The following is a 19060-nucleotide window of genomic DNA, read 5'->3' as shown; positions in this document are numbered from 1 at the left end:
CAGACGATCTGCAGGCATAGACTGCTTTTTCTCATGTGTCAAACAATACTGCCCATTATAACTAATCTAAGCAACTGATATTTTCAACTTTTGGCTTATTTTTTGAGCTGTACTGAAAATTCCAATTTTTGTGACAAAATAGAGATTGCTTTTTTTTGGCATAATATCATTTGCATCTGTAGCAAAAAAAAATTGTATATAAATGCTGTTGTACCTATGCAGAATTATGTTTAAAGCAGCAAGTATGTGTATTATGTCAGAAACAAATAACATCGGTATATATTTATCAGTATGCAATGTATTGTTTTGGTTAATTAGTATTTTTAAAATGTGACTATTGATTTTCATTTCTTTAAAATCCCGTCGGCAACCAAACCTCTCTGCATGAATGGAGCACCAGGGTTTGCTTTATGAGAGCTGCAGTGAATTGAAGTTTAAAGTTGTTAACTGTCTGAGATTTTCTGATATTGTCAGGCCTGAATGGGTTCTGTTCTTGTGGTGTTACCAAGAGCTGTGGACATTCTTGGGGGAAAGTAGGCTTGGTGTGAGGATCAAAACATCTCAAGAAATATTGTCAACTATTGAAATTGATGAACAAATCAATATATCTAGAATACATTGACAGTACAACAAAGTAGACAAAAGACCAAGAAATAGGAGAGTAGATGTACAGTTGTGCTCAAAAGTTTACATACCCCGGCAACATTTTTGCTTTCTTGGTCTTTTGTCAGAGAATATGAAGGATAACACCAAAACTTTTTCTCCACTCATGGTTAGTGGTTGGGTGAAGCCATTTATTGTCAAACTACTGTGTTTTCTCTTTTTAAATCATAATCACTTAGGTAACTACTGTCTGGTAAACCTGACATCAGTAGTGTGCAAAATTTTGAGATGACTTGCAGAGATATATTACAGAGAATAATATAATAACTGACAACAATCATGGATTCATGAAACAACATGTTGGGTTTCTATGAGGAGGTAAGTGCAAATCTGGATATAGGTAATGCAACTGGTGTGATTTATCTAGACTTTGTAAAGGCATTTGTCACAGTTTCACATGACAGCCCTATACTGAAGCTAAAGAAGCAAGGACTGGAGGAAACTATATGCAGATGTTTAAGGAATTGGCTAAAAGACAGGAAATGAAGAATCCAAAGTAAAATATGGAACAGCATCCAGTCCAGGTGAAAGATTGGAAAAAACTTTGTTCCGCCATCATACAACGTTTCGACCAAATGGTCTTTATCAAGTCTTTATCATACTTGATAAAGACCATTTGATCAAAACATTGTATGATGGCGGAACAAAGTTTTTACCAATCTTTCACCTGGACTGGATGCTGTTCCATATTTTACTTTGGCGTTACTACGTCCAATTGGGTCTGTGGACTTGGAGTGTGCATCTTTTTTTCTGATGTGCTGTCAGCTGTCTTTTTTTCTAGGAAATGAAGAATCGTCATAAATGGTATGTTCTCTAAATGGGATTTAGTCAGCAGTGGGGTACCACAGGGATCTGTGCTAGGACCGATTCTTTTTAACCTCTTTATTAATGACCTTGTGAATAAAATTGAGAATAAAGTGTCAGTCTTTGCTGAGGACACCAAATAGTGAATAAAAGGCACACATCGTATCTCCCCCTTTGATGCAGGCTCCGGCGCTGAGCCTCCATCATTTCATCAGCTGACATGTACCCCTAATAGTCTCAGGTGTAATCACAATCTACCTGTAGCTGTTAACACGGTAAATGCCACTTTCAATCTCTGACAGCGGCATTTAACATGCACGCTCTAGAAGCGTGTCATTAGCCCAACCCAAATTTCCTGGTATGAATGGCCAAAATAATTGAGGATCTTTCCATATAAAATGTTAGTGCAACCTTCACTGATTGTTGACGATATATGTGAATAAAACTTTATTATTCACATGAAATGTTTGACTATTGCATTTTGGTGAAATTGATTAATGGTAGGCTTTGTTGAAACTTACACTTTAGGATGAACCTTCGGGGAGAAAACACATTTCAAACATGGATGATTAGGAAGCAAAGTGGTTTAGTATGCATGTGTGATTGGGGCCAAATGTCATGTGAACTCTGCATAAGCATTTCTGTTATCATCTTTCCATCTACATTATTGATTTTGTGTCTTATGAAATTCTGTTGATTTTGTACATTAGAATTGTACTAAGGGAAGGTGATTTATGTGTAATATCTATCCAGGCTTCACTACTGTATGGTGGCTGCTTACTGGTTACTAATTTTACTTTAAAAAAGCAACATAAAAACAGACTTACCAGTTTGACACCACACTGAACAGACTCTCAGCAGATTATTACTTTGCGCATTAAAAGGTTATTTGAGTCAATTTAACAGTTGTATAAAGTGTAATCTGTATGACCTCTGATTATGTTGTAATGCCTTTAAGAGGCTTTAACATTGTAATTAATGTTCATGGCAAGTTTAGTATAATAAATCTGGAGCCAGGTAAAAATTAATGATCGAAGATTATATGTAAGGCAAAGTAATGGTATTTATTTTCTTCTGTGCTCTTTAAATATATATGTGTTATTGTAAAAAAATTTTAAAATAAGTGTTGTCATTCTATAAAAAAGCAACACCCAATAACATATGATAAGAACAATTTAACCGAGTGTGCTGTTAAAGAGTGTAAATACCCCCAACTTTCCAAACTTATGTGTCATGGTGGAAGGGGTGAGAAAATGTAGTAAAAAGGTGGCTAGTGTAACATTTGATATGATCACCATTATCATACCTTGCTGGAAGCAGAAGGGAAGACTTAACCTTATGTGTCTTGGCATTTGAAGTGTAATTTAAGTGATTATGTGACCAACAATGGATAACTTATTAAACTTCTAAGATTTATTACAGGTAAAACCTGTGTAATAGATGGGTCCTCTTAAGTTTGAGATTATGTATTTTTTTTAAAACCAGTGAGCACCACCTGCTGTATTCCAGGTAGATGAAATTTAAAAATCTGCAAATTGTTTTAATATGTTTTATCTATGCTTCAGATCCATGTTGTATAGAATTAGTAGTTAAAGATAGAAAGTATTTTCATATATCCTACAGATCTCTGTGCTGAACAGAGTAGAATTCTAGTCACAGCTGGCAATAAGCATAAGCATTAATTAGTTACATGGCATAGTACAGGTAGATAAAATAAATAAGGCTGAATAAGTTTCAATATTATGCTTCGTTTTATTCTTATCATGTATTAATATAAATCAATAGCAATTTTATCCCTAGACATTTTTTCTTGGGCATTTTTTTTTGTTCTCTCCTTCTGAGAGATACATTTCACAATAACCCGTTAATGATCACCAATACACATTAAAAACAGGGTATGGTGGCCTGTCAGATCAAAGTATTAGCTGAGTCTCACAGGCACAGTCAGGCCGGAGTCACACTACAGCGAGATACGGCCGAGTCTCACAGGTTAAAAACAAGCTCTGGCACCGGCACTCCGGAGCTCCATGTATTGCTATGTGGCCGCACGCTCCGCTCCGGAGTGCCGGTGCCAGAGCTTGGTTTTAACCTGCGAGACTCAGCCATATCTCGCTGTGTGTGATCCCGGCCTCTGTGAAATGCTGACAGTCTCTTAACCCCTTCATGACCTTGGGATTTTTCATTTTTCCGTGTTCGTTTTTCACTCCCCTCCTTCCCAGAGCCATAATTTTTTTTATTTTTCCGTCAATTTGGCCATGTGAGGGCTTATTTTTTGCGGGACGAGTTGCATTTTTGAACGACATCATTGGTTTTACCATGTCGTGTACTAGAAAACAGGAAAAAAATTCCAAGTGCGGTGAAATTGCAAAAAAAGTGCAATCCCACACTTGTTTTTTGCTTGGCTTTTTTGCTAGGTTCACTAAATGCTAAAACTGACCTGCTATTATGATTCTCCAGGTCACTATGAGTTCATAGACACCTAACTTGACTAAGTTCCAAACTTTGCTAAAAAAAAAAATTGTGCCATTTTCCAATACTTGTAGCGTCTCCATTTTTCATGATCTGGGGTCGGTTGAGGGCTTATTTTTTGCGTGCCGAGCTGGCATTTTTAATGATTCCAATTCGGTGCAGATACGTTCTTTTGATCGCCCGTTATTGCATTTTAATGCAATGTCGCGGCGACCAAAAGAACGTAATTCTGGCTTTTCGATTTTTTTTCTCGTTATGCCGTTTAGCGATCAGGTTAATGCTTTTTTTATTGACAGATTTGGCGATTCTGAACGTGGTGATACCAAATATGTGTAGGTTTGATTTTTTTTTATTGATTTATTTTGATTGGGGCGAAAAGGGGGTGATTTAAACTTTTATATTTTTTTTATTTTTTTCACATTTTTTTTAACTTTTTTTTAAACTTTTGCCATGCTTCATTAGCCTCCATGGGAGGCTAGAAGCAGGCACAGCACGATCGCCTCTGCTACATAGCAGCGATCTGCTGTTCGCTGCTATGTAGCAGAAAATCAGGTGTGCTGTGAGCGCCGACCACAGGGTGGCGCTCACAGCTGCCGGGGATCAGTAACCATAGAGGTCTCAAGGACTTCTATGGTTACAATGTACAAGCATCACCGACCTCCGATCATGTGACGGGGGTCAGCGATGCGCTCATATCCGGCCGCCCGGCCGGATGCGGTAGTTAAATGCCGCTGTCTGTGTTTGACAGCGGCATTTAACTAGTTATTAGCGGCGGGTGAATCGCAATTTCACCCGCTGCTATTGCGGGCACATGTCAGCTGTTCAAAACAGCTGACATGTCCTGGCTTTGATGCGGGCTCAACGGAGCCCTGCATCAAAGCAGGGGAGCTGACCTCGGACGTACTATCCCGTCCGAGGTCAGTAAGGGGTTAAACTGCTGTATATGAGTGCAGCAGTGTATGATACAAGTGATCAAAATAAAAATTATTCATGTCCCACAGTGGGACTAAGTAAAAAAAATAAGTGAAAAAAGTTAAATAAAATATGTCAAAAAAGTAAAAAGAAACACAAAAAAATGCACACAAATCACTAAAATCTGTTTTGCCACTCAAATCACAGCATTTGTGATAAAACAAAAAATAAACCAAAAACGTACTCATAATTGGTATTGCCAAGACTGGAACAACTCGCTCTGTATTCTGTTTGGCGAACAATGTAAAAAAAAATAAATAAAAAACACACAAAAATGCAATTTTTTCATCATACTGTCTATTTTGTAAAATATTGTTTTTAGTATGTAAAAAGAGCAAGGCATAAAAAAATATAAATCTGGTGTCGTTGTAATCATGCCAATCCGACGAACAAATCAGTCTGATCACTTTTATCGCTTGGTGAACGGTGCAAAAAAAACAAACAATAAAAACAGTAACTGAATTGCTGGTTTTTGTTCATTTCGGTGTCTGAAAAATCTGAATACAATGTGATAAAAAAATACAATGTACCATAAAGTGGTACCAAAAAAATCTGCAACTCCTTCCTGCCAAAAAGAAGCCGTCTCACAGCTCTCTTTGCCAAAAAAAAAAAAAGTTACAGCTCTCAGAATATGGCAACAAAAAAGCATTTTACTGTGTTATAGCAGCAAAACCTAAAAAAAAAATATAAAACTGTATAAATCTGATATCACTGTAATCACACCGACCCGAAGAATAAATCCGCTTCATCACTTATACCGCATGGTGAACTGCACAAAAATAAAAATAAGAACTAGTCTTGTACTGCTGTCTATTCATTCATTCATTCTACCTTCTAAAAATCAGAATAAGGCTCTGCTCACATTTATCCTGAGCTCTCCACTGAGCGCTTACGTAAAGTGTTGTGAATTTGGATTCTGGGCTCCCCCGGTGGCCGCTTGTGGAATTGGACTTGTCATCCTCTTTCCTGTTTCACCTGGTTCCATCAGTAGTGGGTGTCGCTATTTAAGCTCATTTCTCTGGTGGTTTCTTGCCGGTCAACAATGTTATCTGATGCCTCTCAGTGCTTGTTCCTGCTTCTGACAACTACTAGATAAGTTGGACGTTTGTCCATGTTTCGTTTGCCTATTTGTTCCAGTTCACAGCTGAAGTTTTGTTACTGTGTCTGGAAAGCTCTCGTTGATCAGGGATTGCTACTCTGGTGTTATGAGTTAATGCCAGAGTTTAAGGTAATCTCTGGATGGTGTTTTGTTAGTGTTTTTCTGCTGACCATGAAAGTATACTATCTGTCTTCTGCTATCTAGTAAGCGGACCTCAAATTTGCTAAGACTATTTTCCTGCTGCGTTTGTTGTTTCATCTGAACTCACCGTCATTATATGTGGGGGGCTACTGTCTTCTTTGGAATATTTCTCTAGAGGTGAGCCAGGTCTTATATTTCCCTCTGCTAGCTATTTAGGTCTTAGGCCAGAGCTGGGCATCTAGCAATAAAGAGGAAATGCTACCTGGCTATTTCTAGTTGCGCGGCAGGCTTAGTTCATGGTCAGTATAGTTCCATCTTCCGAGAGCTTGTCCCTCTATAGGCTTGCTATGATCTCTGCTTGCAGAGATCATGACAGTTTGACCGGCCACAAAGTGTTAAAAACCCAGGTTGAGAAAGGAGAGTTATAAGAAGTCTGCTGGAATTTTTTTTTTTTTTTTTTTTCCCTCCAGTTTGCCTTGCTGCAGTCTTTTTTCTCTCTCTCCTCCTCATCTCTGTATGGCTCTGTGTGCACCTGACAATAATGGATCTTCAGAGTGTAACTGCGGGTTTGAATAATCTCATCACGAAAGTACAAAATTTACAAGATTTTGTGGTACATGCTCCAGTATCTGAGCCGAGAATTCCTTTGCCGGAGTTCTTCACAGGGAATAGAGCTAGCTTCCAGAATTTCCGAAATAATTGTAAGCTTTATTTGTCCCTGAAGTCTCGTTCAGCTGGAGACCCTGCTCAGCAGGTTAGGATTGTGATTTCCTTGCTCAGGGGTGACCCTCAAGATTGGGCCTTCTCATTGCCAGCAGGGGATCCTGCGTTGCGCGATGTGGATGCGTTTTTTCTGGCCTTGGGCTTGCTTTATGAGGAACCTCATTTGGAACTTCAGGCAGAAAAAACTTTGATGGCACTATCTCAGGGGCAAGACGAAGCTGAGGTTTACTGCCAAAAATTCCGTAAATGGTCTGTGCTTACTCAGTGGAATGAGTGCGCCTTGGCGGCAACTTTCAGAGAAGGTCTCTCTGATGCCGTTAAGGATGTTATGGTGGGGTTCCCTGTGCCTGCAGGTCTGAATGAGTCCATGACAATGGCTATTCAGATTGATAGGCGTCTGCGGGAGCGCAAACCGGTGCACCATCTGGCGGTGTCTATGGAAAAGACGCCAGAAAGTATGCAGTGTGATAGAATTCTGTCCAGGAGCGAGCGACAGAATTTTAGACGGAAGAATGGATTGTGCTTCTATTGTGGGGATTCTACTCATGTTATATCAGCATGCTCTAGGCGTACAAAGAAGCTTGATAAGTCTGTTTCCATTGGCACTATTCAGTCTAAGTTTATTTTGTCTGTAACCCTGATTTGCTCTTTGTCATCCATTTCCACGGACGCCTATGTTGACTCTGGCGCCGCTCTGAGTCTTATGGATTGGTCCTTTGCCAATCGTTGTGGTTTTGATTTAGAGCCTTTGGAGACTCTTATTCCTCTGAAGGGGATTGACTCCACCCCATTGGCTAATAATAAACCACAATACTGGACACAAGTAACCATGCGTATCAATCCGGATCACCAGGAGATTATTCGTTTCCTGGTGCTGTATAATTTACATGACGATTTGGTACTGGGATTGCCATGGTTGCAGTCTCACAATCCAGTCTTGGACTGGAGAGCAATGTCTGTGTTGAGCTGGGGATGTAAGGGTATTCATGGGGACTTACCTTTGGTTTCTATTTCGTCGTCCATTCCCTCTGAAGTCCCTGAGTTCCTCTCAGATTATCAAGACGTCTTTGACGAACCCAAGCTTGGGTCGTTACCTCCGCACCGTGAGTGCGATTGTGCCATAGATTTGATACCGGGTTGCAAATATCCAAAGGGTCGTTTGTTTAATTTGTCCGTGCCGGAACATGCTGCTATGCGGGAATATATAAAGGAGTCTTTGGAAAAGGGACATATTCGTCCATCTTCTTCTCCCTTGGGAGCTGGGTTTTTCTTTGTCTCAAAAAAGGACGGCTCTTTGAGACCATGTATTGATTATCGGCTTCTGAATAAGATCACTGTTAAGTACCAATACCCATTGCCATTGCTTACTGATTTGTTTGCTCGTATAGAGGGTGCTAGGTGGTTCTCTAAAATTGATCTTCGTGGGGCGTATAATTTGGTGCGGATCAGGCAGGGGGATGAGTGGAAGACCGCATTTAATACGCCCGAGGGCCACTTTGAGTATTTGGTCATGCCTTTTGGTCTTTCTAATGCCCCTTCAGTTTTCCAGTCTTTTATGCATGATATTTTCCGCGATTTTCTGGATAAATTTATGATAATATATCTGGATGATATTCTGATTTTTTCTGATGACTGGGACTCTCATGTCCAGCAGGTCAGGAGAGTTTTTCAGGTTCTGCGGTCTAATTCTTTATGTGTGAAGGGGTCTAAGTGCGTTTTTGGGGTCCAGAAAATTTCCTTTTTGGGGTATATTTTTTCTCCCTCTTCTATTGAGATGGATCCCGTCAAGGTGCAAGCTATTTGTGACTGGACTCAGCCCTCCTCTCTTAAGGGTCTTCAGAGATTTTTGGGCTTTGCCAACTTTTACCGCCGATTTATTGCTGGTTTTTCGGATGTCGTTAAACCACTGACTGATTTGACCAGACATGGCGCTGATGTTGCTAATTGGTCCCCTCATGCTGTAGAGGCCTTTCAGGAGCTTAAGCACCGTTTTGCCTCTGCCCCTGTGTTACGTCAGCCTGATGTGAATCTGCCTTTTCAGGTTGAGGTTGACGCTTCGGAGATCGGAGCTGGGGCAGTGTTGTCGCAGAAAGGTTCCGACTGCTCCGTCATTAGACCTTGTGCCTTCTTTTCTCGCAAATTTTCGCCCGCAGAGCGGAATTATGATGTTGGGAATAGGGAGCTTTTGGCAATGAAGTGGGCGTTTGAGGAGTGGCGCCATTGGCTAGAGGGGGCTAAGCATCAGGTGGTGGTATTGACTGACCACAAAAATTTGATTTATCTTGAGACTGCCAGGCGCCTGAATCCTAGACAGGCGCGCTGGTCTTTATTTTTTTCTCGCTTTAATTTTGTGGTGTCATACCTACCGGGTTCTAAGAATGTTAAGGCAGATGCCCTTTCTAGGAGTTTTGACCCGGACTCTCCTGGTAATACTGAACCCACAGGTATCCTTAGGGAGGGAGTAATTTTGTCGGCCGTTTCTCCTGATCTGCGGCGGTCCTTGCAAGAGTTTCAGGCGGATAGACCGGATCGTTGTCCGCCTGATAGACTGTTTGTTCCGGATGATTGGACCAGTAGAGTCATCTCTGAGGTACATTCTTCTGCATTGGCAGGTCATCCCGGAATTTTTGGTACCAGGGATTTGGTGGCAAGATCCTTCTGGTGGCCTTCCCTGTCACGAGATGTGCGAGTCTTTGTGCAGTCATGTGACATTTGTGCTCGGGCCAAGTCTTGTAGTTCTCGGGCTAGCGGACTGCTGTTGCCCTTGCCTGTTCCTAGGAGGCCTTGGACACACATCTCGATGGATTTTATTTCAGATCTGCCTGTTTCCCAGAAGATGTCTGTCATCTGGGTGGTCTGTGACCGTTTCTCTAAAATGGTCCATTTGGTTCCTCTGCCCAAGTTGCCTTCTTCTTCTGAGTTGGTTCCTCTGTTTTTTCAGAATGTTGTCCGATTGCACGGTATTCCTGAGAATATTGTTTCTGACAGAGGTACCCAATTTGTGTCTAGATTTTGGCGGGCATTCTGTGCTAGGATGGGCATAGATTTGTCTTTTTCATCTGCTTTTCACCCTCAGACTAATGGCCAGACCGAGCGGACTAATCAGACCCTGGAGACATATCTGAGGTGTTTTGTCTCTGCTGACCAGGATGATTGGGTTGCTTTTTTGCCATTGGCAGAGTTCGCCCTCAATAATCGGGCCAGCTCTTCCACCTTGGTGTCCCCATTTTTCTGTAATTCGGGGTTTCACCCTCGATTTTCCTCCGGTCAGGTGGAATCCTCGGATTGTCCTGGAGTGGATGCGGTGGTGGAGAGATTGCACCACATCTGGGGGCAGGTTATGGACAATTTGAAGTTGTCCCAGGAGAAGACTCAGCGTTTTGCCAACCGTCATCGTCGTGTTGGTTCTCGGCTTTGTGTTGGAGATTTGGTCTGGTTGTCTTCTCGTTTTGTCCCTATGAGGGTCTCTTCTCCTAAGTTTAAACCTCGGTTCATCGGCCCTTATAGAATATTGGAGATTCTTAATCCTGTTTCTTTCCGTTTGGACCTCCCTGCGTCTTTTTCCATTCATAACGTTTTTCATCGGTCGTTATTGCGCAGGTATGAGGTGCCTGTTGTACCTTCGGTTGAGCCTCCTGCTCCGGTGTTGGTTGAGGGTGAGTTGGAGTACGTTGTGGAGAAAATTTTGGACTCTCGTGTTTCCAGACGGAGACTCCAGTATCTGGTCAACTGGAAGGGTTACGGCCAGGAGGATAATTCTTGGGTCAATGCATCTGATGTTCATGCTTCTGATCTTGTTCGTGCCTTCCATAGGGCTCATCCTGGTCGCCCTGGTGGATCTGGTGAGGGTTCGGTGCCCCCTCCTTGAGGGGGGGGTACTGTTGTGAATTTGGATTCTGGGCTCCCCCGGTGGCCGCTTGTGGAATTGGACTTGTCATCCTCTTTCCTGTTTCACCTGGTTCCATCAGTAGTGGGTGTCGCTATTTAAGCTCATTTCTCTGGTGGTTTCTTGCCGGTCAACAATGTTATCTGATGCCTCTCAGTGCTTGTTCCTGCTTCTGACAACTACTAGATAAGTTGGACGTTTGTCCATGTTTCGTTTGCCTATTTGTTCCAGTTCACAGCTGAAGTTTTGTTACTGTGTCTGGAAAGCTCTCGTTGATCAGGGATTGCTACTCTGGTGTTATGAGTTAATGCCAGAGTTTAAGGTAATCTCTGGATGGTGTTTTGTTAGTGTTTTTCTGCTGACCATGAAAGTATACTATCTGTCTTCTGCTATCTAGTAAGCGGACCTCAAATTTGCTAAGACTATTTTCCTGCTGCGTTTGTTGTTTCATCTGAACTCACCGTCATTATATGTGGGGGGCTACTGTCTTCTTTGGAATATTTCTCTAGAGGTGAGCCAGGTCTTATATTTCCCTCTGCTAGCTATTTAGGTCTTAGGCCAGAGCTGGGCATCTAGCAATAAAGAGGAAATGCTACCTGGCTATTTCTAGTTGCGCGGCAGGCTTAGTTCATGGTCAGTATAGTTCCATCTTCCGAGAGCTTGTCCCTCTATAGGCTTGCTATGATCTCTGCTTGCAGAGATCATGACAGTAAAGGTTTCCGTGTAAATTCAACAAGACTGCGATTCAGACAAAACGTACGATGGATCCACTCACTTATAAGGCAAATGCAGTCTCTGTTGTGGCTGTGTCCCATTATTTTAGGCATCTTTTTAGAGCACAAGTATGGGCGACCACAGATCTGTGCAAATGTAAAAAGATGGCTTCCACTGTAGCAAATGCCAAATGAAGTATAAAGTGTCTACATCTGCTTCATGATGGGTGGTTGCATTGGGAGTTTCATCTGAATCGCATTTTTGTGGGATTTACACAGAAACCCCCAACATAAGTGTTCAGCATAGAACAAAAAATGTGATTTCAGCCTTATTATGGTAGTGATCGAAAATTATTACGTACCCCAAAATGTTACCATTGCCAATAGAAAACTCTAATTTATCCCACTTAAGCCATCCCCCACTCAAATCATTCATCTGTCACAAGAACAATACGTTATTGGGAACAAGGAATCTGGAAAAGCGATATGGCTCCCACCTCTCAAATAAAATCCAGTGAATTCTGCTTTCCCTAATCCAAATGCCTCCTCCTTATGAGACCTATTGTGTTTAAACCACAGTAAGCGGCCACATGTTTGGTATTATTGTAATGGAGAGAAGGCACTTAATTTTCAGGTGTGTATCACCAGAATCAAAACCTGAGCATAATGCATGGGCAATAAACTTGTATATTTGTAATTCTCCAGAAAAAAAGCCAGGCGTGGATGTTACCAAATAGTCACTCCAGCTATAGATGAGTTAGTTGAGAGGTGAAGTTTCTACAATGGGGTCACTTTTGGGGTTTTTCTACTTTTCAGGCACCTTTGGGTCTCCGCAAAGGTTGCCCTCAAACTATTCTAATAAAATCTGTTCTCCAAGAGCCAAATAGCACTCCTTCATTTTCAGCCCTGACTTGTGGCCTAGCAGTAATTTTTGACAACATATGGAGCAGCAACATGTTCAGTAGATATTGCACAATAGATTGTGGGATCTAGTTTCACCTATTAACTCTTGTGTACCTGACAAATTTCAAGGAAACACAAAAATTACATTTTTACCACCAAGATGTTATATTCCCTCATCTCAATATTATAAAATTATGTGAGGCTCCTATGGGGTAAAAATACTCACTACAGCCCTAGATGAATTCCTCGAAGGGTCTAGGTTCCAAAATTGGGTCACTTGTGGGGAGTTTCTGCTGTTTTCACATGTCAGTGGCTCTTCAAATGCAACATGGTATTTACGATCTATCCCAGGCAAATAGCGCTCTTTCATTTCCTAGCCTTGCCAAGTGACCAAGCATACATTTTTGGCCTCATATGGGGTATAGTCATGTTCGGGGAAAATTGCGCAAGAGATGATGGGGTCATTTTTTCACATATTATCCATTGTGGAAATTACTAATTTCTAGCCAAGATAATATTTTTGAGAAAAAAAAGAAAATTTTAAATTTAACGACCTAATATTATCAAATTCTGTGTAGTAACTGTTGGTTCAAAATTCTCACTATAAACCTGGGTAAAACCTTTTAGAGGTGTAGTTTCCAAAATGGGGTAACTTGTGGGGGGTTACTGTTTAGGCATGTCAGGTGCTCTCCAAATGCGACATGACACCTGTAGATCATTCTATCAAATCTGTGCCCCAAAACAATACTCCTTTATTTCTGAGCCCTGCTGTGAGCCCACATAACAGTTTTCCTCAACATAGGGGTATCGACGTCCTCAGGAGAAATTGCACAATAAACGTAGGTGTCAATTTTCCTGTTAGCCTTGTGAAAATTAGAAATTTGGGACTAAAAGTACATTTTTGTGAGTAAAATGTGATTTTTTATTTTCACAGCTCTACGTTATAGACTATTGTGAAGCACCTGGGGGTTCAAGATGCTCACCACATAGCTACATACATTACTTGAGGAGTCTTATTTCCAAAATGGGGTCACCTGTTGGGTTTTCCACTGTTTATGCACATCAGGGTCTCTCCAAACATGACATGGTATCCGTTATTTACTCCAGCAAATATTGCATTCAAAAAGTCAAATGGTGCTCCTTCCTTTCCAAGCCCTACCCTTATGAAAATAAAAAAAATTGAAGCTAAAAGTACCTTTTTGTGGGTAAATTATGATTTAGTATTTTAAAAGCTCTTTGTTAAAAACTTCTGTGAAGAACCTGGGGGTTCAAGGTGCTCATCACACATCTAGATAAGTTCCAGGAAGCGTCTAGATTAAAAATGAGGTCACTTATGGGGGGTTTCCACTGTTTAGAAACATCAGTGGTTCTCCAAATGCAACATGGCATCTGCTCTCGATTCAAGGCATTTTTGCATTCAGTCAAACCGTGCTCCTTCCCTTCCTAGCCCTGCATATGCCCAAATAGTAGTATTCCCCCACATCCTGGGCATCAATGTTCTGAGGAGAAATTGCAAAACAAATTTTGGAGTTTTTCCATTTTCAGCCTGTTACCTGTGTGAAAATAACAAATTTGGAGCTAAAGAAAAGTTTTTGTAAAAAAAAGTTAAATCTTTTTTTCCCTCCATATTGCTTTATTTCCTGTGAAGCACCGTAAGGGTTAATAAACTTCTTGAATGTTTTTGAGTACTTTGAGGGGTGTAGTTTTTAGAATGGTATTAATTTTGGCATTTTCTGTCATATAGGAACCTCAAGTCACTTCAAATGTGATGTGGTCTCTAAAAAAATAGTTTTGTAAATTTTGTTTATTAGATTTAGAAATTGCTAATCAACTGTTAACCCTTCTGAATTCCTAACAAAAAAAATGTTTAAAAAATGATGCAGGTGTAAAGTAGAGATGTTGGAATGTTATTTATTAACTATTGTGTGTAACATAATTTTCTGATATTAGGGCATAAGAATTAAAAGTTTAAAATTTGTGACATTTTTGCCAAATTTTCGATGTTTTCACAAATAAATGCAAGTCACATCGAACAAATGTTACCACTCTTATGAAGAACAATATGTCACAAACAAACTGTTTCAGAATTAGGCCGGGGTCACCCTTGCGTGTGCAATGCAGGAAACTCACACGTCACTGCCGCCGGCACTCAGAACTGGAGCATGTGGCTGCATGTATTTCTATGCAGCTGAACGCTCCATTCCCGAGTGCTGGCGGCAGCGATGGGTATTGATGCGAAGAGACTCATGCAAGTGTCTCGCATTGCACATGCAAGTGTGACCCCGGCCATAGTGGGATTCGTTGATGCATTAGTTATTGAGTTATTAGCGCAAATGTGACACTGGTCAAATTTAAAAAAAATTGGCCTGGTAATTAAGGTAAAAATTGTCTAGGTCACAAAGTGAATAAATGCAAAAGGGCAGAATGAAAGGAGGTGACAACTATAATTCTATGATAAAGGACTTTCACTACTCAAGGCCATTTAACATTGTCCAGACAAATGAAGTTGAACATTTTCTCATTATAGTAATTTGCATATCTTGTTTTAACCCCTTCACCTCTAAGCCTGTTCCCATCTTCCCCACCAAGCTAAATTTTACAATTCTGACCAGTGTCACTTTATGAGGTAGGAACTCTGGAATGAGTCAATGTATTCCAGTGATTCTGAGAATGTTTTTTCGTGACTTCATGTTAGTGATTCATCTGGTCAATATAATTTGTGTTTTAGTATGAAAATATTGAAAATGTATGTATTTTCAAAGTTTGAGTTTTTAACCAGATCTTTCACCATGCTTAAAAAATAACATTGACCACATGTCTACTTTACATCAGTATCATTTTTTTTAAATAATTTATTTTTGTTATTAAGTTACAAGGGTTAAAGTTTATCATACGTTTTTATTTTTCCAACAAAATGTATAAAACCATTTTTTTTAGGTGCCACATCACATTTGATGTGACTTTGAGGAGTCTCTGTGACAGAAAATACCCAAAGGTGAAACCATGGAAAAAACTCCATCCCTCAAAGTGCTCAAAACCACATTCAAGAAGTTTATTAACCCTGTCCCGACATACAACGAGGGAGCTGCGTTACCGCAAACCACCATATAAATATGGTGCCACGACTACGCGGGATCTATGTGTGAGCTGATACCCTGCAGCAACAAACACGATTGGTGCTAGCATCGATTGCGGATGTTTAACCCCTCTGATGCCTCTGTCAATAGTGACAGTGACAACAAGGAGCATCGCACAGGGAGTGAGCTCCCTATCTGCTCCCATCTGCACAACTCAATGCAATTGCTTTCTGTCAATGGTCTCCATGGTGACCCAGGTCGCAAGATGGCAGCGGAGTCCTTCAGGGTCCTTCAGAAACGGTGGCCTGTAAGCGACTGCTCAGAGCTGGCGCTGACACTCCTGCTAACTGCCTGTCAGACACTGCTCTGTTGCCCTAGAGTGCATAAGCATTGTAGAGTATCAGATCAGCGATCGTTCAGTGTATATATGATGTCCCACAGTGGGAAAATGCAATAAAGTAGAAAAAAATAAAAAAATTTAAAAATATATATTTTTTTAAATCCCCAAATAAAGAAGAAAAGAAAAAGAAAAAATATTATTCCAATACATTTATTTATTGAAATAAAATAAAAAAATGTACAGATATTTGGCATTGCCGCGTTTGAGAAACCCTTTCAGTGAACACTGTGAAAAAAAGAAGCAAAAAAAAGTTTTAGCATCATACCTTTGAACAAAAAGTGCAATAAATCGCAATCAAATTCACGAATATAAATAAATATGGTACTGCTGAAAATACATCTTGTCCACAAAACAGCTCCATCAGTCTAAGGCTAGGGTCACACTTGCGAGTGTGATGCGAGACACTTGCGCAAGTCTCTCGCATCAATACCTGGCACTCGGACCAGAGCGTGTGGCTGCATAGAAATACATGAAGCCGCAGGCTCCAGTCCCGAGTGCCGGCAACAGTGCTGGGTATTGGTGCGAGAGACTCTCGTGAGTTTCTTGCATCACACTCGCCAGTGTGACCCCGGCCTTACAATAAAAAGGTTACAATGCTCAGAAAAAAGTGATGCAATAAGAACTAATTTTTCTATTAACCCCTTAGTGACAGAGCCAATTTGGTACTTAATGACCGAGCCAATTTTTACAATTCTGACCACTGTCACTTTATGAGGTTATAACTCTGGAACGCTTCAACAGATCCTGCTGATTCTGAGATTGTTTTTTCGTGACATATTGTACTTCATGATAGTGGTAACATTTCTTTGATATTACTTGCATTTATTTATTAAAAAAATGGAAATATGACGAAAATTTTGAAAATTTTGCAATTTTCAAAATTTGAATTTTTATTCCCTTACATCAGAGAGATATGTCACACAAAATGGTCAATAAATAACATTTCCCATATGTCTACTTTACATCAGCACAATTTTGGAAGAATTTTTTTTTTTTATTAGCGAGTTACAAGGGTTAAAATTTGACCAGCAATTTCTTATTTTTACAGCAAAATTTACAAAACCATTTTTTTTAGGGACCACCTCACATTTGAAGTCAGTTTGAGGGGTCTATTTGGCAGAAAATGCCCAAAAGTGACACCATTCTAAAAACTGCAACCCTCAAGGTGCGCAAAACCACATTCAAGAAGTTTATTAACCCTTCAGTTGCTGTACAGGAACTGAAGCAATGTGGAAGGAAAAAATGAACATTTTACTTTTTTTCACAAACATTTTACTTCAGAACGAATTTTTTTTATTTTCTCAAGTGTAAAAAAAGAAAATGAACCACATAATTTGTTGTGCAATTTGTCCGGAGAATGCCAATACCCCATATGTGGGGGTAAACTTCTGTTTGGGTGCACAGTAGAGCTCCGAAGGGAAGGAGCGCCATTTGGCTTTTTCAACATAGAATTCCCTGGAATTGAGATCGGACACCATGTCGCATTTGGAGAGCCGCTGATGTGCCTAAACAGTGGAAACCCCCCACAAGTGATCCCATTTTGGAAACTAGACCCCCTAAGGAACTTATCTAGGTGTGTGGTCAACACTTTGAACCCCCAAGTGCTTCACACAAGTTTATAATGTAGAGCGGAAAAAATTAAAAATCATTTTTTTTTCACAAAAATTATCTTTTCACCCCCAATTTTTTATTTTCCCAAGGGTAGCAAGAGAAATTGGTTCCCAAAAGTTGTTGTGCAATTTGTCCTGAGTATGTCGATACCCCATATGTGGTGGTAAACCTCTGTTTGGGTGCACAGTAGAGCTCCGAAGGGAAGGAGCGCCATTTGGCTTTTTCAACATAGAATTCCCTGGAATTAAGATCGGACACCATGTCGCGTTTGGAGAGCCACTGATCTGCCTAAACAGTTGAAACCCCCCACAAGTGACCCCATTTTGGAAACTAGACCCCCTAAGGAACTTATCTAGGTGTGTGGTCAACACTTTGAACCCCCAAGTGCTTCACACAAGTTTATAATGTAGAGCGGAAAAAATTAAAAATCATTTTTTTTTCACAAAAATGATCTTTTCACCCCCAATTTTTTATTTTCCCAAGGGTAGCAAGAGAAATTGGACCCCAAAAGTTGTTGTGCAATTTGTCCTGAGTATGTCGATACCCCGTATGTGGGGGTAAACCTCTGTTTGGGCGCACTGCAGAGCTTGGAAGGGAAGGAGCGCCCTTTGACTTTTTAATCTCTTAATTGTGAGTGGACGCCATTTTGGGTTTGTAGATGTGCCTAACAGCAGAAACCCCCCACAACTGACCCTGTTTTGGAAACTACACCCCTCAAAGATTTTAGTTAGGGGTATATTGAGCAATTTGAACCCACATGTACAACACAGAGTTTGATAACATTAGGTCGTCATATTGAAAAAAATCATTTTTTTTCACGAGAATCTTGTTTTAGACCTGAATGTCTCACTTTTTCAGAAATAACATCAAAAAGTGGACCCCACAATTCATTACCCACTTTATTATGAGCGTAGCGATATCCCATATGTAGTCAAAAAGTTCTGTTTGGACAAATGGCAGGGCTTGGACAGAAAGGGGCACAATGTGACAAATTTGGCTTTATTTGAAATTGAAGATCCAGGACCCATTCAAAGCTTCTAGAGACATTGAGCAAAAAAGAAAATCCTTCCAGGAATTATTACTCACAGAGGGAGGCATGCTCCTAAAACACATTGGCTGACTATAAAATTGGTCTTGCTAACAAAACAGTTGTCCCACATTTGCGTATATTGTAGCAGGAAGAATAAACTGTACTGGAATGAAGGGCAAAATGTGTAGGAAAATGCAGCCAACTATGTGGCAAAGCGGAGTTTGTTCCAAAGATGAAAGAACACCATCAGGGCTAGAATGGCAGACACTTTCAGAGACTGGTCATACAACATCCTTTTAGCTCCATCAATCCCTATATGGGGACAAATGTGCCAATAGACGTGGTACACCATAGCAAGCTCCCACCCGCCAAGGTCAGAACCACTATATGCACAAAACAACCAGTTCTCTATAGAAAGTATTGTCTGGTACCAGAGGTTCGGCAAGAACCATAAAGTAAAGCCCATAGTGTATAAGTACGGAACTTCCTAATTTTTTTAGAAATCCTACAATAAAATGATCATGCCCGTATCATCAACATAAATATAAGTAATATAAATGGAAGCCAAA

This window comes from Ranitomeya variabilis, chromosome 4 (assembly GCF_051348905.1).
Source record: "Ranitomeya variabilis isolate aRanVar5 chromosome 4, aRanVar5.hap1, whole genome shotgun sequence".
NCBI classification, from domain to species: Eukaryota; Metazoa; Chordata; class Amphibia; order Anura; family Dendrobatidae; genus Ranitomeya; species Ranitomeya variabilis.
This window is presented reverse-complemented; position numbering follows the sequence as displayed.